This window comes from Balaenoptera musculus, chromosome 1 (genome assembly GCF_009873245.2).
Source record: "Balaenoptera musculus isolate JJ_BM4_2016_0621 chromosome 1, mBalMus1.pri.v3, whole genome shotgun sequence".
Taxonomy (NCBI): Eukaryota; Metazoa; Chordata; class Mammalia; order Artiodactyla; family Balaenopteridae; genus Balaenoptera; species Balaenoptera musculus.
The window spans coordinates 152,904,168-152,926,548 of NC_045785.1; the positions used below are offsets into that span (position 1 = coordinate 152,904,168).

The 22,381-nt window shown below is 43.3% G+C and overlaps 1 protein-coding gene across 1 annotated transcript in view; it reads left to right on the forward strand.

The window, feature by feature from the left end:
- Positions 1-22,381, forward strand: part of SRGAP2 (SLIT-ROBO Rho GTPase activating protein 2) — a 240,937-nt gene that overhangs the window by 67,105 nt on the left and 151,451 nt on the right.

Below are 22,381 nucleotides of genomic sequence, written 5' to 3' on the forward strand. Positions count from 1 at the left end.
GATACTACTCTAGGTGCGTGGTTTATATCAGTTAATAAAACAAAGATTTCTGTGAGTTAACATTCCAGTGGGGGAAGATGGAGATAAATAATAAACATGATGGATATGTAAATTACTTAGTATTTAGAAGGTCATAAGTACAGTAAAGAGGATCAGGGTAGTGAGGTCTGCATTTTAAAACAGGGAGTGGCAAGCCTTTAGGTGAGGCCTTATAAAGTAGGTCACATTTGTGCTAAGATTTGTGCAAAGATTTGAAGGAGGGGAGGGTGTCAGTGGATACTAGGGGAAGGAAGAGCATTCCAGGCAGGGGAAACAGCCAATGCAAAGGCCCTGGGGCAGGGTCAGAGGCCCAAGTGTGCTTGGTGTATTTGAGGAATAGCATGGAGGCCTCTGTGGCTAAAGCAGAGTGGTTTGGTGGGGATGGGGAGGAGTAGGAGATGAGGTCTGAGAGGAGGGGCTAGGGTCTATAGGGGAAGACGATGTTTGATCATGTCATGCCATGTAGGCCATTGGCTTTTACTCTGTAATTATCTATGTGTATATCTCTATCTATACATCTATATACATAACTACATCACACTAGGTACCATCGTATCTTACTGTTTTGTATCTCTCCCATCTTCTTAACTCCGTAAGGTCTGTCTTTAGGAACTGGGGGTGGGAGGGAGGTTGATTATGAGGGAGAATGTAGAGAAACTTATACCAAAGCCTTACTAGAGACCTGAACCTGGGCTTTTTGAGACTTGGTCCTTTGGTAAGGTTCCTCCCATCCACCCTTCCCTGGCACACAGAACAGGAAGTCCATATATTTTTCTTAACCCAGCTTCTCCCCTTCTTCTGCTTAAGAATTCTTCTGCTTCAAGAATGATTTTTGGCATATTTGGCATAAATATGCTTCAGAGAGCATCCTGAAACACTTTTCTATGCCACTGACATGATACTTTCTAATTCTGGAAAGGAACTTTCCAATAACGTTTAAGTGAAGAAATAGACGTGAAAGCCCTTTGAAACTCAAACTCCTGGAAGAGATGGTCAGGCTGCATCACTAGAGAGCCTGCATTACCCACCTTCATACCCAGAAAAGCACAGCCAGAGCAATACTCTTGGGCAGGAGTTCTCTCTTGGTTGGATATTGGGCAAATCTGGATCCAGTCCAGCCCTGACTTTTTTTTATCAGTACCTAGTCCCTGTGTTTCTTTGTGCTAAGAAGTCCGGTGGTGGCATAGTTTTCCACGGGGGGATGTGGAATGGTTTATTCTAGATGAGAATTTCATCTTGTGTACCTGATTTTCTATTTGTTTTGTTTTCAAGAGCTGTTGTGTTACTGCCTAAAGTCTCCAAACAGATTTTGAAAACACTGACCAGAGCCCTGTCTGCAGACTAGTGTTTTCTGACTGCAGAAAAATTGACTTTGCCAAGCAGGTCATGAAACCAATTTTATCACCCACTCACCAGGTTTTTTTTTTTTTTGGCTGCATTGGGTCTTTGTTGCTGCGCGCAGGCTTTCTCTAGTTGCGACGAGCGGGGTCTACCCTTCGTTGGGGTGCGCGGGCTTCTCATTGCGGTGTCTTCTCTTGTTGCGGAGCACAGGCTCTAGGCACCCGGGCTTCAGTAGTTGCAGTGGTGAGCTCAGTAGTTGTGGCTTGTGGGCTCTAGAGTGCAGGCTCAGTAGTTGTGGCGCATGGGCTTAGTTGCTCCGCGGCCTGTGGGATCTTCCCGGACCAGGGATCCAACCCGCGTCCCCTGCCTTGGCAGGCGGATTCTTAACCACTGCGCCACCAGGGAAGTCTCTCACCAGCTTTTTGAAAATGTAAATGGAATAGTATTAAAAAAAGGATAGAAAATATGAAAGTGCATTGGAAGTAGAAAGGATAAATATTGCATCAATTTTTTTTAGGTGTGTGTGTGTGTGTGTGTGTGTGTGTGTGTGTGTGTATGTGTATACTGGGGCACAGCGTAACATGTATTGCTCATTATGGGTCACGGTCAAAACAGTTAAAACACTATCTTAGCCTGTCCAAATGTTGTATTTGCTTATTATGGGACTGGTGAGGATAGAAGAGAAGTGAGTGCCTCGGAAGGTTCTAGCTCTGTGAGATAAATGTAGAAGTTGGAATGACAGTTTTTAGTTAGAAAAACAACCCAGATTGGGTTTGTTACTCTTCTATGACGGTAGAAGTTATTGTGCTAGAACATAATGCTGTTCAGGTCAACAGGAACTAAGCTGGCTGTTTCTCTCTGCACAAAGAGTTGTGCAATTTCCAGTGGGAACTCCCTCTGGAGATGGAGAGGGAAGGGGAAGGAAGAGTGGAGAAAGAGGCAGTTAGGCAGAAATCTTCATTGTGAGTCTAGCTGACCCAGGATCTGCACGTAGTTAACTCTGAGGCTTTGTTGGAATCTGCCAAAGATTCACTGTGGAAGACACGAAAAGCACAACTCATTTCCATTTATTTCGGCTCAACATTTAGGCCAGCCTCGCGCTAGGTGCTGGGATGTAACAGTGAATAAGACATGGTCTTGGATTTGTGACGCTCTTAGCCTGGCAGGGAAAACAGATGTAAATTGCTAATTACTGTACATTGTGCTGAGTGTCATAATAGAAAGTGTGTATAAACTGGTCTTACAAATTAGAGGAACTGTGCTCTCAGCCTTTCGTTCTGAGAAATGTGCCATTTAATAAAAAAAGAACTAAAATAGGGTTTTTTGGGTTTTTTTTTCTAAAAGTTGGGGAAGTTACTCTATTGGAAAGGAAAATGAAATTTCTAAGCACATTGGGTTCATCTAGTCAGGCTACTGTGTTATTTCATGTCATTTACTCAAAGTATTTTAATGTCTTAAAAAATATTTTTAAAAACAAATTTTTTGGCATAATCCCTGCCCGGAAAGTCTGGAGACACATAAAATAATGTAAAACGATTTTCTAGAATGTCCTTTAAAAATCCCGACAAAACAATAGGAACTTGAGCACGTTTCTCTGATGCAACCCACAGCACGGTGCTTTTACTTTCTCTTTGATTTTTATTTTTTTAAATTTATTTATTATTTATTTTTGGCTGTGTTGGGTCTTCGTTTCTTTGCGAGGGCTTTCCCCAGTTGCGGCAAGCGGGGGCCACTCTTCATCGTGATGCGCGGGCCTCTCACTATCGCGGCCTCCCTTGTTGCGGAGCACAGGCTCCACACGCGCAGGCTCAGTAGTTGTGGCTCACGGGCCTAGTCGCTCCGCGGCATGTGGGATCTTCCCAGACCAGGGCTCGAACCCGTGTCCCCTGCATTGGCAGGCGGATTCTCAACCACTGCGCCACCAGGGAAGCCTCTCTTTGATCTTTAAAGTCAGTAATAACTTTTGGGGACATGTAAAATCATGACTAATTCAACAAAAGAAATAGCAATGCAAGTCACAGATCTAGAACCTGGGTATCCCAAATGCAGGCTAATTTACTCCTGTCAGCTGCATTTGGACCAAGCCTATCCCATGACTGTGGAACCAGACTGAATCAAGAGCTGAGTTTTAATGTCTTTTCTTTAGTTTTTATTTTATTTATTTCAGTATTTTTTTAATTGTCAGCTGACTTTGCTCTGAATTTTGTTCCCGCTGACAAATTTGAATAAACCCATCTATGGGTTTGAACAGTGGAGTATTTTTTCAGAGGTGTGAAATGTTTGGACAGCCTTTTAACTGTACATTCTGAAGCATTTACTTCTTCTTGTCTCTAGGATTGAATAAAAGCAGCTGGTAAAATCCTTTCCACTTAATTGTTCCAGACGTGGCCTTCAAAGGGTGTGAAGTGGGTAGGCAGAGGATAAATACTTATCACAGTTTCTCAGATGAGGAAAGTGAAACCCAGAGACCTAAATCTTCTGACTCATGCAGATACCCTGCTGCTGCCTCTAATATCTAAATGATGGCACTGATCTACTCATAAGATCGGTGCATGTGGTTGTTTTTTGGCTAATATTTGGAAGCACTAGGCTTTTTGTGTTTTGTGGGGAATTTGCATTTTGCTTTATTTGGAATATTCAGGTTGAGGGAGTCATTATAAGAAGAGTCTCAAAAGCCTTAAACCCTCTGAAAATAAAAAGTCTCACATTTCCCTTCTACTTTGGCTCTCTGTTGGAGTGGAACACTTATGTCATTAAAAACACTGTAGTTTGCTTATCTAATTTCTACTCCATGTGTTAATGGCTTCCCACTGCTCTTAGGAAAAATTCCATTCTTCTTCAGACTATTTGCATTACTCTCCAGGGCTTGATCCCTGCCTCTCTTTTTAATCAGTCTCTTTTTTTTCTTTCACCCTCTCACTTAAACTCTGTGCTTCAGCTAATCTGAATTTCTTAGATATTTTTCAATTCCTTGCACATGGCTTCCTTTCTCTTGCCTCTGGGCCTTTGAGCATGCTGTTGCCTGTGGGCTGGAGCACTTTTCCTGCCCTCTTCCTCTGGCTCACTCTGATACTCCAAGACCTCTGAGAGCCCCTTGGTGAGCCCTAGACCAGGCTGGTCTTATCTACTGTATATTCCTACAGCACCCTCTTTTCTCCTGATTCTGGGCTCATCACACTGCAAGAACTTTTATAGTTTTTCTCTGATAGATTAGTTTCCTTGGGAAGGCAGGCACAGGGTCAAGAGAAAAGAAGTTCCTTAAAATTACTGGGGTCTGATCAAAAAGTTTTTTATGTTAGACTGGCATTTTGTAACATTTTAGAATTTAGGAACTCCTTTCAGAGTAATATAATTTTGTAAACCCCCTCAAGAATTTAAAAGATAATGTTATCACTTTTATAAACTATGATAAAGAAGTGAATTTAGGTAAAATGTTTTCTTTTATATCAACATTATTAAAATTATATTATAGTGTACAGTTTATTTTAACATAGACTTAAAATTTTAATAGCCTCCATTATATATCAAGATAATTTTTCTTTTCTCAGTTAGCAAGTGATATGCACTATTTAATTTATTTAAATAAATTATGAAAGAGTGTGATTTATCAAAATAAATTTAAAGATAAAATATTGTGCTTAATTTGGGACCAACTTCATTAAAATGTAGTTGGGGGCTTCCTTGGTGGCGCAGTGGTTGAGAATCCGCCTGCCAATGCAGGGAGCACGGGTTCGAGCTCTGGTCTGGGAAGATCCCACATGCCGCGGAGCAGCTGGGCCCGTGAGCCACAATTACTGAGCCTGCGCGTGTGGAGCCTGTGCTCCGCAACAAGAGAGGCCGCGATAGTGAGAGGCCCGCGCACCGCGATGAAGAGTGGCCCCCACTTGCCGCAACTAGAGAAAGCCCTCGCACAGAAACGAAGACCCAACACAGCCAAAAATAAATAAATAAATAAATAATGTTTTTAAAAAAATGTAGTTGGAAATTTAATGACTTGCTAATATATTTTTTTAAAAATAAGAGAAACTTGACTTCTTGACCCAATATTTGGTTTGCACCCTTTAAAAAATGACTTCTTCTTAAATGTAATTCTAAAGTTTTGTTTTTAAATGGTGAGTTACCGCAGATGGTTTCAACTACATATCTTACAGGGAATAACACATTGTAGGTATGGAATGCCTTTCTTCTAACAATTGAAAAGTCAATTTGGTTATGGTTATTCCTATGTCTTGTGTCTTTAACAATGGATTCATAAGATTAAATCACATGAATGCTACATGGTGACCTGGCGAAGACCATCTTGATGTGAACTGGATGACTTGATACTTATACTTCTAATTGACAATTGCATTTCATCATTTGTATTCTTAGGCTTCTTGTTTTCAACCCATAGTCCACTATGATTATACATTTTATGATATGTGGCAAAGAATTAAAACAATGAAAAACTGTAGAACGCTCAAAACCGCCTTGGCCTAAATGGAGGTTGCCAGGGACTGGAGGGAAGGGAGAATGAGGAGTTAGTCTTTAATGCGTATAGAGTTTCAGTTGGGGAAGATGAAAAAGTTCTGGAGATGGATGATGGTGATGGTTGCACAACAATGTACTTAATGCTGCATTAGAACTGGACACTTAAAAATGGTTAACATGGTAAATTTTATATTGTGTATATTTTACCACACTAAAAAATCGCCTTGGCCTAGTTAATGATGTTTGACTTGTCGCCACTAACCATTGTGCACACTCGTGTGATATACAGAGGCTCTAAACTTTCTAGTTTTAAAGGGAAAACAATTAGATTATTGATTAAAAAAAAAGAAGTTGCTGCTCTGAATGCCATTAGTCATGTGAAGACCCTAGAACATATGTGTCAACTGCTTGGGATTCACAGTCTACTGCTTGGTCAACAGCCTTAGAAAAATGTAGGTGGACGTATTAGGAGACCAGGGTTTGAATCCTATTTGGGATAGGTAACTTCTGTGGTATGTCCCACTATGCCAGATCACTAGTCCACATTTCCAGAGCAGACGGGCTTTTGCTGCTTTCTTCCTCATCATGAAAAGAGCAGAAGATGCAGGTAACACTGGAGGTGAGGCTAGAAGGGAGAGAGACAACTGGAAACCGTGGCCTAGCTTTGTGTGCCGTTCATGCCTTGTATTTGCCATTGGACCTCACTCATGAGTGACAAGGGGTTGGTCCTATGCCCTCTCCACTTTCCCCGGGGCCTCTTGGGGGTGGAAGAAGCAGATCACTCCACTCAGTGGGGCTCACAGGGACCCTTTTTAATCTTCTCACTGGCCCCTGTGATTCTGTGACCCTGGTTATTACATGTTCAGAAGTGTCAGCTTATTTGAAAGTGATACTTTTATTTTCTATGTAAGTATTACTGAAGACCATCACACTTTTGTTTGCAGGATGCTAACAGACTCTGGCATCTAGATTACGGCAGCAATATTGAAAAAATATTATAGTGGGTAGTGATATTTAGGAAAACGTTGCCAATTTTCATTCTCACTTGGGAGGCTTGTCTTTGGTCAGCCCTGGGCAATTAAAACTTTTGTTCCAGTAAAGTTTCCTCCTAAAAAGTTTCATCGGTTATGAAAAATGCCCTGTGGGCATTACGTTGTGAACTCTTTTGTGGCTATCATAAATAATGGGGCAAAAACACTTGTCAAAATATAGCAGAGCTGATTAGATAATACATCTCTCCTTTGATTTTTGATTAGTTTTCTGTTTTAATTTTTAAAGGAATAGCTGTCACTTCCTTATAAAATAGGAAATGCTCATTAAAAAGTATGCAAAACTGAAAAGTACAAAGAAGTCAGCAATAAATTGTTCCAACTTCTATTACACCAAAAGAGTTCTACGTTCATTCATTCAATGAGTATACATTGAGTGCTTTCTATGTGTGAGGCATTATGACACCAGGGATCAAGTCCCTGCTATCGTGAGGCTTATGTTCTGGCGGGAGGGTAAGATGATAAATACATAACTAAGTAGATTTATAAGTGTCATAAAGAAAAATAAAACGAGGTAAAGGCATAGAGAGAGTCAGGGGCTCTTTCAAATGGAGTGGCCACAAGGTTGCTCTGAGAAGGCAACATCTGGGCAAAGAATTGAGTGAAGTGAGGGAGCTAACCATGTGAGTGTTTGGGGGAGTGTGCTTCAAGCTGAGGGAAAGCATATGCAAAGGCCCTGAGGTGGGAGTGTGCTTGGCATGTTCTGTGAACAGACAGGCCAGTGTGGCTGGAGACCAGTGAGTAAGGTGAACGTAACAGAGAAACTGGAGAGATATAGCCAGGGGTTAGGCCATGTAAGGTTTTAGAAAGCCTGCAGCTTTTTTCTACAATGTGAAGCTGTTGGAGGATGATGAGCAGGGAACAGACTGTAGGGGAGTGAGGGTGGCGGCAGCAGGAACAGTTAGGAAGCTATCACAGTAATTCAGAACAAAATGATGCTGAGTTGGACTGAGTTGGGAATGGTAGAGGGGATAAGAAGTGGTTTAATTCTGGTTGAATTTTGAAAGTAGAGCGAACAGGATTTGCTCATGAATTGGACTGGGAGTTTGAGAGAAAGAGAAGAATCAATAATAAATCTTAAGGTTTTTGGCCTGGTAGGTGGTGTCATTACTAAGACAGGGAACATGGGGATCAGGGTGTGTATCAAGAACTCAGGTTTGGGCATGTTAAGTTCTAAGTACCTGTTAGCCATCCAAGAGGAAATGTTAAGTCAGTTATAGGAGCCAGGAATTCAGGGAGGGGTCCAGACTGGAGATACAGATTTGGCAGTTACCAGGCACAGAACCAGAAGAGATCTACTGGGAAGCAAGTAGAGATGGAAAAGAAGCCCTAGATGGAACCCTGGGGTGTCAGCAGTTGGAGGTTGGGAGAGAGGAGGAAGGTCCAGTGAAGGAGACTGAGAATGTGTGTCCAGGGGCGTATCAGGAGAGGGTGGTGTCCCGGGGCCAGAGAGTGATCCCCTCTGTCCAGTCCTGGTGGTGGTGGAGGAAGCTGGGTCCCGAGAATTGGCTGTGTTTGGCTACGTGGAGATCGTTACTGCCCACCACGAGAATGGAAGAAGCAAGAGCCTGATTACAGTGGGCTAAAGAGAAAAAGGGAAGAAAGGAAGTAGAGGCTGGGAGTATGGACAACCATTCTGAGTTTTATTGTAAAGAGAGGACAAGATGAAAAAGTAGCTGGGGAGGAAGGGGGAGAGCAAGGAAACTGTGTTTCCTTGGGGGGGAATATAGCATGTTTGTTTGCTTATGGGAATGATCCGGCAGAGAGGGGAAAAGGATGATACAGAAAATAGGTGTATAACTTCAGGAGCAAGGGCCTTGAGTGAGCAAGAAGGTGTGGTTTCTAGTGTGCAGGTGGAAAGATTAACCTAGGCTAGGCGCTGAGACAGGGAGGGCTGGGAGGGGAGGTGGGGGTGGTGGATTTGGTGCCAGGCATGTGGACTTTCTCTTCCAGTGCACACTTTCGGCGCATGGAAACAGACTGGTGGCTGGCGGGAGTGAAATAATTTTATAAGATTGGCATTATGCCATATGTGCTTTAAAAATAAAAACAATTGAATTTAATTTTACTTGAATCTAACAGAAGAAAAAGAAACTGAAGTGAAAGTAAAGAAACTGGTGAACTTCAGATGAATGTTTCTTCTCCACAAAAGATCGTAGTCCTTTAAGTTCTCTCTAAGGTTAAGAAAATGATTGTGAAAATCATTAGGAGGCTGAAGTCATTGCTGATATTTTAAACTACATTTTTAGCTAAATCTTCACTTTTTGACAAGGCTGGCTGATCCCTTGCCTGGAAAGATTAGGTGATTCATTTTCTTGCCCTTCCTTGTACCTCTCTTTCCCATCTCCCAGTTTTTGTAGCTTATCTGGCTTTTTTTCCTTGGCAGTGTTTCTAACATTTACATTCTGAGCTGCACGCTCCCATTTTGGGGGTCTTTTCTTTTACTGCTTCTTTGTTCCTGTGGTTTTGTTTTGATTGAGCTACTGGTGCAGGATTTCTGTCTCTCAGGAGGGGTTCATGGGTCTATATAGGCTGAGATCTTTCAAGTTGGCAATGGCTGAGCCTTTTTCACACTTGAACTTGAGGTGACTTAGCTTGCCATAAATTCTTGGATCACAGTGGCTCTCCCTTAGAATCATTTTAGAATGTGGCTTCATTTACTTCAGGCCTCAAATATTGCCTGGAACAATCTGGAAAAATCTGAGACCATCCTGATTCCCCCCCTCCCCCGACTTTGTTAGACAATTTGCTTTTTCTCCATTGATTCTTAAATAATTCTTTCTTTATCCTTGAAGTTCAAAAATTTAAACAGTATCTGTCTTGATGTTGATTATTTTATGTACATTTCCTGGTATGTAGTATCCCTTTTCTACCCACAGATTTAGTCCGTCCATTTTAAGGAAACTAATTGCTCTGTATTATATCTCTGGGTATTCTTTCTATTTTGTTGATCTTCCTTTGCCTTTACTATGAGTCTTTTTAAGTCTTTGTTTTTTAACATGCCATTAATTAGATTCTTTTTTTTAAAATAAATTTATTTTATTTATTTATTTTATTTTTGGCTGTGTTGTGTCTTCATTGCTGTGCGTGGGCTTTCTCTAGTTGCGGCGAGCGGGGGCTACTCTTCGTTGCAGTGTGCAGGCTTCTCATTGCGGTGGCTTCTCTTGTTGCGGAGCACGGGCTCTAATCACGCGGGCTCTAATCACGCGGGCTCTAATCACGCGGGCTTCAGTAGTTGTGGCACATGGGCTCAGTAGTTTTGGCTCACAGACTCTAGAGCACAGGCTCAGTAGTTGTGGCGCATGGGCTTAGTTGCTCCGCGGCATGTGGGATCTTCCCGGACCAGGGCTTGAACCCGTGTCCCCTGCAATGGCAGGTGGATTCTTAACCACTGTGCCACCAGGGAAGCCCCATTAATTGGATTCTTAAAAACCTTTATGAAAAATTTCAGACATACGCAAAAGTAGGGAGAATAGTGTTATGAACTCCCATATCCCCATCACCCTGCTTCGAAAATCCTCAGTTCATGGCCAGTCTTGTTTTATTTATATCCACTCCCCACCCCACCCGTCACTCCCCTCCATCACTTTGAAGCAAATACCAGACATTATTCATCCTTGAATATTTCAGTATTTATCTCTAGGAGATAAGAACTCTTTTTTTTTTTTCAACTTAACCATTAATAAGTGTCATCTATTCTGTTTATAATCCATTTATTAAATATGTAATGACATTGCCTTTGTGTTAGATCAGTAGCTTTTTTGCTCTGAAGGTGTGATGGGTTATCATAGTTGCTGGACCTCAAAATCAGGAAGACAAACCTCAAAGGACAAGCCGGAGAATTCTCCCTGATACACAGTGGTGACATATTGGATTGGGTAACAGTAGCAGGCGTTGCATAGACAGGAAGTATCCGTTGGTTCCTTGGTGTTCTCTGAATTTCTAGTGTTCATGTGAAATGTGGAAGGAATGGGAGGAGGACCCGGAATGTACAGTTTCTTTGCAAGCAAGAAGTGAAACTTAAGCCCACTCTGATTTAGTAATGACCATGAAGAAGGAGCTGAGTGGTTTGAAGACTCTGTTCTAGTTCTGCCTTTGGTGGCCATGTGTTTTATTCCATAGCTTTTTTAATCTTCAGGTCAAGACCTTCTACTAGGTCATGAAATCAAATCAGTGGGCCACAACCATAATTTAAAATGTAAAAAAACAGACTTTATGGAATATGTATTGTTTCATGAAATTGTGTTTCCTGTGTGTGTGTGTGTTGGCTTGTAAGAGTTAGGAAGCCACTAATTTATTCTATTCAATTCCTATCACTTCCTATACCTTCTTGTCTAGAAAGTTAAAGGATTAAAGAGCCCATGAGACAGATTTGATTTATGTATTTAACAAAAGCATATATGGTATTTTCAATGTACCAGGAACTATTCTAATTACTTTACAAATGTTAACTCATGAAAACTCTAAGAGGTAGGTACTATTATTAATGAACTTTGACACATAGAGACATTGAGGCACAGAGAAGTTAAGTAATTTGCCCAGGGTCACACAGCTAGTAAGTGATGGAGCTGGCATTTTGAGCCCAGACAGTCTGTTTTCCAGTTATAGGCAGGCACGTCATATACAATCAATAGTGATCATAGATGCCACTTACTAAATACTTTCTTTGTGCCAAGCAGGCTCAGAGAAAGTTGAGTGGTAACTCAGATTTTGCTCTGCTGCCTCTCCAGTTGATAGCATCTCTAGGTGGGCATGGACTTTTTGCTACTCTTTCTTTCAAGAAGAAATGATATAAAGGTGTTTTCCCACTCCACCGCAACACAAATACTTAAATACTCAGAGTTAAGGCAGTAAGAATGAGGACTTTTGTGTGATAAGCTGAAGAAATTCAAGGATCGCAATCAATATTGCCAGCTAGAACTATAGGATTCCAGTATGAAAGGCAACTAAATGAGTCCATATCTCAGTTTCATTAAAAAAAATGTAAGAGAGTGGGTAAGAGCCCTGTTTTAGAATTGAACACATCTAGGTTCAGATCCTATCGTGATCTGTAACTATCTTGGTGACCTCAGGCAATTAACTAATCTCTCTGAACCTCGGTGGTCCCCATCTGTGAAGTGGGCGGAATCATGATTGACTTTTAATAGAATCTTACTAGGTACCCGGCATATAGTAAACACTTTACCTATTTTATCTACATTATCTCTTCTACGCTTTATAATAATCCACTGGTGTGGCTGCTGTTACAAACTCTATTTTATAGTTAATGAAACAGATTTAGATTAAGTGTCTTATTCAAGGATACACAACTAGCATGTGGCAGAGCTAGAATTAAAGCCAGGTCTTTCTGAATGCAACGTCTGGGCTCTTAACCATCCTGCTTTATTGCAAACTTATCCCACTAGGATGTTTTGAGGATTAAATGAGATAGCATACCTTTACACTTAAATGGTGACTCAACTTTCTATGAGTCACATAGAAAGTATTTAATAAATGGCATCTGTGATCACTGTTGATTGTATACCTGCCCATAACTTTTGTAGAGACACTTTACCTGTTCATAGAAAACAAACTGTAGTCAACTAAATCAGTTCTTATAACCAACCAATCACTTCACAAATATGTTGAGTCCTTGAAAAATAACTATTAGTTAGCTATTCTCAACACTCTACTAAGCAGATACTTTCGTTGGGGAATAAGTTTCATCAAAGAAAAGATGATCTATCCAGCATCTAGAACAGTGCCTGGCCCATGGTAATTATCTTAGTCTGGGTTCCCTAGAATTAGAGCTCTAGAGGCAAAAGCTTACACTTTGTTTGTGAGAGCCATCACAGGGAAGCAGGAATGAGGAGAAAAGGGAAGCGAGAAAGGGAGGGAGGGAGGGAGAACAAATATAAGGGACTGCTTAGAGGCTGGCCACAGCTTCATGACAGGCAGATCATTTGGTCTTGTGGGACATCTTCAGAGAAAATATGTGAAGCTACTACATCTCTGAATGGTCCACTGGGGAAAGGAGGGAGAAGATTTCATTTGCCAGCCTCCATCCCCTCTTACTCAGGGGTTGATGTCCTAGAGCTTCAATTCCCCTGTGCTTCTTCATGGCGTGGCTGGTGGCTGAGCAGGTCCCTCCAAATCCCATGCCTCAGTGGCGACAGGGAAACCCTGGAGTGGGAATTGAGAGGCTTGTAGCACAGGTACAAGGCGAGGGGCTGTCAGGGCGGCCCACCAGCATGAAGCACTGGAGCAGTCATAGCAACTGGAGCAGTACAGGCTGACCCAGCCTGTCAGTAAGGTGGTTGTGTTCATCTTGGGTGATGCATAGCAGGCTCTCAATAATGATCGCCCAAGTTAATCAACTCTTTGCCCTTCTGTCTTCTTTAAGTGATTTGCAGTTATTGACACCTTGATACATCTCTTTTCATTCTCACTGTAGTTTCCTATCTCCTCTTCTTTTGCTTTCCACCTAAATGAGGGTGTCCCCAGGCTTAGGCCTACTTCTCTTTCATTCTCCATGCTTTCTATGGGCAGCTGCATTCGCTTTCATGGTTAACTTCATACTCCCATCTACTTGCTGATGGCTCGCAAATGTCTCCTTCCAGACTTGACCTCTCCTGAGAACTCCAGACTGGAGAACAAAACTGCATTTTCCCATAGGAAGTTCCACAGGCATTTCAAAGGCCGAGTGAATCTCCTGGTCCTCTGTACTCATCTTTGTCCCTTTTCCCAACAACTAATAGGGGCTTGGTCCATGGTGGTGGAACTAAATCTGAAACGATGTGCCAATACTGTAGGCCAAGCTGGGTCCTACACAAAATGAAGTAAATCCTCCAGAGCCAGCTCTCTAGGAATTTAGGGTCTGGATTTTAGGATTGATCTGGTTTGTTTTCCATTCAGTTGCGCTGGAGCCTTGAGCAGCATACAGTTTACCGTTGCCCATTACTATAGTGGACATGTTGAAATTGACATTTAGTCTTTTCAGGAGTTGATTTCAGGGAAGTCCTTGGGTTTTTGACTCTTCTTGTGCTGTCCTTCTGCTTTTCAAGACCCTTACCTTGCTTTATCCACAGTTTACAGATCCCTTTGGAACAGTGTATCTGATCTGCTCATCGAGCATGCACGCCCTTTCTTGCTTTTCCACCCCCCTCTTTCTCTACATGCTCTTCTGAATAAACGTTCAAATCACTGTGCTGTACTCACACAGGCTCCTGGGCTTGATCTGCCCATTTCTGCCTCCTCACCTTTGCCCTAGTAATCACAGCCCTCCTTCCTCTATAACCCTTACGCCTCTTTAAATCCTCCCCAGTTCCAGGCCTGAAGACTAACTCAGGCTGATTCTGGTTTATACTGATCTCCTCTCTGAGCGTAATCTGGGACCATTATTTTGGCACTTAGCACACACAGTCCTATACAGTTGAATGCTTTTGCATTTAGTCTCCTTTTTTTCCCAATTGGATTATAAGCTCCTTGAAAGCAAGACAGTGTCTTATATTTTCTCGTGTGTTCCAATGATTTGTCACTCAGATCTTTGCACAGAGATGGTATGAGACAAATATTTGCTAGATTTGTTGGTTGGTTATCATGGTCCTTGGGAATTCACTTCCACTTTGTCTCTAGCAATCAATCAGGGGCATCAGACTAGGTAACATTTCCCAGAGGAGCTGTTGGTCATCTCATTCCAGATCTTTAGTTTGTAGTACAAGCTAATTCTAGACTTTGGACCTCAGGAATTCTGTTTCTTAAACATCTCAGACAAGGCCTAGGAGCTAAAATTACTACTTTGGCATTTGATGTGGCAGCTTGTTCATTTGGGAGCCTTTTGTCTTTGACTTTCTATTGAGTCACTTAAAAGAACCAAGGTGGCCTGCCAAGAGCAGTCCTGATGATTAAAGTTCATTGAGTTATTCCCCTTCACACCCTCCTGTCTCATTGGCTTTATGAGGCTGCTTTCTGTGTCTTCACTTGGGGGCTCAACAGTTAATGAATGGATGTCCTTCGGAAACTCTTAAGGCCATTTTTCTCCTTCTCCTTCCCCCTGGCTGGTTTCTCTTTGTCTCCAAAGCTGCATGCATTGTTCTTAGGTAGTGTGGAGTTAATGCGAGGGGAGGAAAGGTTGTTTCTTTCCTAACTTTGGGGAAATCTACTGCACAGGGCAGACAGTTTTGAAGATGGCCAAACTTAAAGTTCGACACAAAGAACTATAGTAAAAGGAAAGCCGGAGAGGCTAGCACTCCAGTTGCCACCACCCCTCCTTCCTCCCACCAAGGTAACTGTCTTACCTTTGAACCCAACGATCTCTCTTACATGTCCAGTTTGCTCCCCACTGTATAGGAAGGGATAGGTTGGACTCACTAGTTTTAGGATCAGTGGCTCTAAAGTATGTATTATTACTAATGATTAGCGTTAGTATGTGTGGGGATTTTCCACTCATGGAATTCTCCTATTCTTTTTGACCTCTGTACTATTCAGCCTGGATTGCTCATTAACGCTCACTCCATCTCTTAATTTAGAAGGCCTAGGAACCCATCCAGCAGACCTCCTCCACTCTGATCTTCCTTCAGCTCTGTTCCCATCATGACACAAACTTTCACCAGCTCCATTTCTGGCCTCTTGAAATCCAAACTACCCTGTTAGCCTTTGGAGCTGCTCCTCCCTATGCAGCCTTATCTCTGACCTACCCTTACGTCACCTTTTGTTCTGGTGAGGCCAGCCTCCTCACTATCTCATAAAGAGGCCACGCTCAAACATTCCCATCTCTCTGCTTATGTTTTCCCTTCTTCTGGAAGATTGTCTCCTCACCCTTCCATTTATTGAAATTTTACCCATCCTCAGAATACTAGTTCAGACTTCTCTTTCCTCCCATTTTCTCTCCTTATCCTCTCCTTCCTTCCACAAATTTCAAGCCCTATTATATGCCAGGTATTGTTTTGGGTCTAGGAGTATGTTAGTGAGCCAAACAAACAATTTCTCCCTCTCAAGGAGTTTAGTCTTTCTCAAGAAGCCTTATTTTAGCAATGTTAGTCCCCACTGCTTTGAGTCCTTAAGACTTTTACTTGTAATTTCTTCTCAGTTTCATTCTTGCAGTATACTATAATAAAGATTTATATATTTAATTATATATCTTGCATAATTACGTAATATGTAAATAATTATGTATTTTTTGAAAATGTATTCTATATTTTGATCATGTTTTCACAATTAGATTGTAAGTTCCTTGAGGACAGGGACCTTCATGCTTCTGAATACTTAAGAATTCCCTACTTAGTCCACTAGGAATCCTTTGTTTGCAAGTGACCAAAACCCCAATGCAAACTATTTTAAGCAAAAACGGAATGAGTTGGCTTGTATGCTGGAAAGGGCCAGGGATAGGGCTGGCATCTGGCCATGATTGATTCAGGGGCTCAAGTTTCCTTTTCCCATACCTCAGCTCTGCTTCCTCTAGGTTGGCTCCATTCCAGTCGTGGTGGCAAGATGGTAGCACTCTCTCAGACTGACATTGTCCCCAGGTCTTGTAGCTCCTAAACAGGGCCTGGAGGTAACATCTACCATCTTTGGAGAGGCCGGAGGTGGAAGCAGCTTTGTCAAAAGTACTAAGAGTCGGGGAGGATATGGATGCAAGGAAGGGAAAACAATAAGTATGTCACATCCACATATTCTGGAAGCTTAGTAGCTATTTGTTGATTGATTGTTTGGATTAACTCATGTTTGTTTCTATGCTATATTCAATAGGGTAAAGTAACGAGGAAAAAGGCCATCAATCACACTCTTTGAGGAAGAATATTTGCTGTTTTCTAGTTTGCTAAGAGTAGCTTGATGGCTTTTTTTGGCATACTGACTACTGAGATAAGTAATAATGTCAGTCACTGAAAGATGTGGTATAGGAAGTTGATTGAGGGTGATACGTGTCTTCCTTCTCTCTGCTCTCAGGACACTGTGTACATACCTCGTTTATTTATATTATTGTTTCACTGTGTTTGTTGTAGGTTTTTTACTTGTCTCTTCCTGACTGCTCTGCTAACATTGACAGAGGACTTTTGTCTTTGTACTCTCAGAGCACCTGGAAGGTGCTCAAATAAATGTTTGTGACAAGAGTAAGTAAGAAAGAACTTTGGCTTAGGAACCCAGTGACCCGGGTTCCAGGCCTAGATCTGCAGCTTAATAGCTGTGTGATCTCCAGAAATTCCTTCCCCTTCTCTGGGCTCTGGTTCTATCTGTCCAAGAAAAAATTTAAAGGCCCTCCCATTACTGAGTTTGTAGAAAGGCAAACCTGCAGGTAAAGAGTGAGACTTGGCAAGGTATTCCAGCATTCTGTTTCCCAGGGAACAGTTCTGAGAGGAGCCGATGACCATTTTGATAAGAGGCCTTGGTAAGAGATATGGAGGGTAGAGCCTGGTGAAAGCCTCAATTGTCTTCTTCTATAACACTTGCTGGAAAGGTACTAGGAATTCATATTCCTGAGATGGCTGAGGTGACATCATGTGTTTGTGAAAGGCTAAAAGCAGGAGAGACAGATTTTGTGGAAAAAGACCGGCATCAGGCCTGGTTCCCAGTGGGGAACGCAGGCTGACCTCATGCTCAACGGGCTCTGAGCACAGCCTGTGGGAGTGGCAGCTCTTGTCCCCTAGGTGCCAGCACGTCAAGGAGAAGGGAAGGACGTGCCTGTGTTGATCTCCTGAAAGATTACATCTTTCTCCCGGCCTCCCCCCGACCCCCATTTTCTCCTCAGAGATAAGGGATTCATAGGAGGGGGTTCCGTGTGACTTAACCAGGCAGAATTCCTAAAAGAGGAGATGAATTTTGAAAGAGGGAAAGAAAGGGGTTAATATCTTTGGATTGGAAGCAGTGAGCTGAACAGAATCCCCCCAGTACTCTGCTGACTGATGAATTTCCTGGGTGTTCTCTGAAGTGAGGACAGTTTCTAGGGGACTGTGTCACCTGCATTGGCAGGTGTTATATAATTTAGGAGTCTCCATGATTGTCGCTGTGGCAGGGCCCTGTTTTTGTTAAATGATCAGTATCCTGTTAGGTCTAGTTTTTCTTTGAATTTCATCCGTTTTGTGACCCTTCAGCTTCTTTCTAAAAAGGAAATGAGCCTCCTTCTAACCCCCAGGACAGGTGTAGTTAGGTTCTCAGCTATGGCCAAGCATGGACAAGGCGTCAGCGTATCCTGGGGGGAGCTCTTCTGGACGTGTGTGCTGAGCCTGCATTTGAACTCATACATAAAAACATTCCTTGCCAGGTTTTGATCTGACACCCTTCGGAAATGATGGAATGGTGATCTGCCAGTGGAGTTCAATGTCCTGGCCAAGCTTCCTGTCCTGAGGGACAGCTTCTAAGATTTGCTTTAAGAATATTCAATGCAGAACTGAAATTCAGCCCATACAAGTGGAGAAATGGAAACCAAGAATTCCTTCCTCCTTTTGGTGCCTGTTTGCTGGACCATTTTCCCCTTAATTGGCAGGATGGCGCTCAGCAGGACATGCTGTTTTGGTGGGGTTCAATTTTTGTAATGAGGTATAATTCACATACCATAAAATTTACCCCTTTGAAATGTACAATTCAGTGGGTTTTTTGTTTTTTGTTTTTGTACATTCACAAGATTGTGCAGCCGTCATCACGGTCTAGTTCCAGAACAGTGGAGTTACATTTTGACTTGAATCTTTGAATGAAATGCTAACCAAAGGTTAACTCTGATTTTCAAGAAACTTGTTCTAGAACTTTGGTCCCTTTTGCAAGGGAAGCTGCAGTTTTTATTCAAGTGTCATTTTTATAAAACATAATAGAAAAAGAGTCAGAGGATATTGAAATGTTCTTAGGCTTGTTGCCTAATATCTTTTGCCTGCTACTGATGATTTTTAAATCTTTGGTCTTTAGGTGGGGGCTTAATACCATGGCTATCTATCGTAAAGAATATTTGAAGCAAAAGTAATGAGATTGTCTTTGCTCTCTTTTCCTTCCTCTTCTTGTCAAGCCATGCTTCATTAGGGCAGGGCTTGGGCCTGTTTTGTCCTCTGTTGCCATCACCTAGCACAGGGTCTGTTATACAGTAGGTGCACAGTAAAGATTTGCTGAATAAATGGGCTGTGTGAGGTGCCCAGGGGAGGTCATTTTTGGCATGTATCACTCCAGGTCGTTCATGGTGACCTTTGTACTTTGGCTTTCTGGATGGCCATGAAATACATTTATAGCCCTGAGATACAGCTGCATGTAGAAAGTGAGAACTTGACTTCTTCAGTGTAGTTCTAGGGACAGAACCTACAAAGATCCCATCATCCCCAGCTCCCAGGAACTCTCATCCAACTATAAACTGAATTTGCAAAGGCTTCTTGGGTTGATGTGGTGAAGCAGTGTGGGTGGTGTGATTGTGTGCCTTTGCGTGTATACACGTGTGCACGTGCATTCTGGCCTAAGCACACGATGGAGCTGTGTGGATGGAACTGTGAGGAATTCCTCCATGTTTTTATAAATTGCCCCTTTCTTCTTTCTGCCCTTGTAGTTTATTGGTCGGCCAGGGTGCAGAGGGGCCCCCAGCCTGGGCACATGGCCCAGGCGTGCTGGCGTTCAGTGGCCTATTGTTTCCTGCCCCTCATATGCATGGACAGAGGACTGGGGCTGGCACAGCTGCCTTCTTGGGGACCATTGTTTGTCTTTGCAGCAAAAGCAGCAGCAGCAAAAGCCTGGACAGAGCACATTTTGCCCTGGACAGAGCAGCCATTCTGTCTTGGAGCTGCAGGCCTGGAGATGGGGGTAGTTGGAGTCTCCCTTAAGTGCCTGTGCAGAGGCTCTGAGGGTGGGAGCCAGGGCAGCATCTCCTTCCATGGGGAGAGGTGGGGGGGCCGGGGAGATGCTCAGTGGAGTCGCATCACTAATTAACCACAGTGGCAGGTGGTATCTCTTAGCAGAGACTCTCCTTTTCTTGGATTGGGGTGGGGATATCGCATTCTCACTTCCTTCAAAGCTGCCCTGTAGAGGAGATCTAAGAAGCAGGAAGGGATCCAGCCCAGTTGTGGACCAGTCAAAACATGGGCTAGCTAGTGAGTCACCGGGCTACTCCAAACTTGACTCTGGGGGCCTGAGTCACCACCTCATCTGGAAGGTGGGGAAGGGGACATTCCAGGGTTTGGAGCGAGAGACACTGTGATTCCCCCAGAAATACCTCAGAGACCCCAGACTCTTGTTCGTTTCTCTTGTTTCCCTGCCCCACTGACAACCTCTTTGACAAGTCAAGGCAAAACCTTCATTTGGCTTCAACCCCATTTGCACCTAATTGTATGAGCCTTTGGTAAATTACTTGAGTCATACTTCAGTTTTCTCATCTGTGCAATCAGGACAATTGGGGATACCAATTATGGACTAGTAATAAAGGTTAAATGAGATGATGTGTATAAAGGTGTTCAGTAAGCACGTACTCCCTTTCCTTCAGGGGCCCGGAGGGGATGCCTGAGGTTGGGGTGCACTTCGGGTAATGCTGCCCATTTGTTGAGACACCTAAGGAGGTCAGGGTGGAATTCCATGCTGGCTGGATGCACGTTGGGGCTTCTTAGATTAATTCACGTATCTTAAAGGCCTCCTATGAAGTGCTTGTTCCTCAGACAGGACAACCCTGGAGCGGTCTACCTCTGGAACCTCATGGGTATTGTGGGAATTTGCTTAGCCTCCTCTTTGTGTGTGTGTGTGTGTGTGTGTGTGTGTGTGTTTTTAATTTTTTTAAAAAAATTAATTAATTTATTTATTTTTGGCTGTGTTGGGTCTTCATCTCTGTGCGAGGGCTTTCTCTAGTTGCGGCAAGCGGGGGCCACTCTTCATCGCAGTGCGCAGGCCTCTCACTATCGCGGCCTCTCTTATTGCGGAGCACAGGCTTCAGACGCGCAGGCTCAGTAGTTGTGGCTCACGGGCCCAGCTGCTCCACGGCATGTGGGATCTTCCCAGACCAGGGCTCGAACCCGTGTCCCCTGCATTGGCAGGCAGACTCTCAACCACTGTGCCACCAGGGAGGCCCTAGCCTCCTCTTTTTATGGCGAAGGTGGGCATCATCCATCCTCCTGTGCTCCCTTTCTGCTCCACTAGTTAGAGAGTTTATTGAGGTAAAGTCTTAAATGAATTACAAGTGACTCAGAGAGGGCTGACAGCCCCTTGCCTATCCACATCCTCTTGCATATCTGTTACTGACTGGGTACCTGGAAAGCCTTTTCACCCTAAGATGCCCTGATTCTTATTTAATGGACAAGTTGTAAGTAATATCAATGAGCACTGTGAATGTCCTCTCCACCCACAGTCTGCCTACCCAGTGGCTACTACTACCAGCTACTACTTCTGTCTATCAAAGATAGAAAGAGGACAGATGCCTCGAGGAATAGTCTCGGCAAGGGCTGTTGCCTTTAAGAGGCCCAGAAATCCCTGGCAGGAACCAGATGCCTGGCATGCCCTCTGCAGATCTTCCCCCCCAACACCCCTGTAATCAGACTCCAAAAAAACACAGAACAAGAGAGCTTTGATGAGGTAGGCGGCTTTTCTGTGCAGCCTTCTGTCTGCTTGAAACAATCCTCCGGTGCTCAGTTTCAGTTCAGGTGAGGTTACTGCAGGTCTGGTTGGCGTTGGTGGTTGGCACGGGAGGAGGCAGGGAGCCAAAGAGGGTAAGAACTACACTCACAGATCACCTGAGATCACCCATAAAGGACCAGATACTTGTGGTACATCCTGATATCTGTAAAAACAAACAAAAATGAAGATGGGGATGGATGATGGATCCGCAGCTACTCCAAGGCGAAGCCAAATGTACCATTTGCTCATCCCTCATTGCTTCATAAAAGGATGGTTGGCGGAATTTTCAACATCATAGCTTCGTTCCTGGATTTGCCTCTGATTTATCCGCAGCTCAGATGAAAACCCTAGATTCCACACCCCCACCCTATGCATTACAGAGCATAGACTGAAAGCACTGTTACAACTCTACTGTTGGGGAATGAATTTGGAGCATGCAGAGGAAAGGCGTAATAGTACAGGTGCTCTTTTTCCCTGGGATTGGAGCTACTGTCACATCCTAAGCTATTGGAGCTGAGCAGGCTTGGGGGTAGGGGTGGGGAAGAAAGGGATGAAAGAAGTGACTAAATTGTGACTCAGATGGGGATTGGGACATAACTTCAGCAGGATACACACTGCAGGCCTTGCAGTCTGGCTTTGGCAAGCTGCTTCCTGCGGGTGCCAGGTCTCTTGTCAGTAACGAATGCAGTATTGCATCTGAGGCAGATCTGGTTGTATCTGGAGCTGCCATTGCTGCAGTTCCAGAGAGGGTGTTTGCTAACCCTGTACGAGGATTCTGGCCAGCCAGAAAGCTGCCAAGCTAGAGCTTAACCAGAAATATTTCTAGCTTTGACACAGCAGAGGCTCTGAGCATCCGTGAGGATGAAGCATCAGAGATATGAGTGATATTTGTTGGTGAAAATATCAACTTCTTGAAGATTGATTACATCCAGTGGTATTGGAAA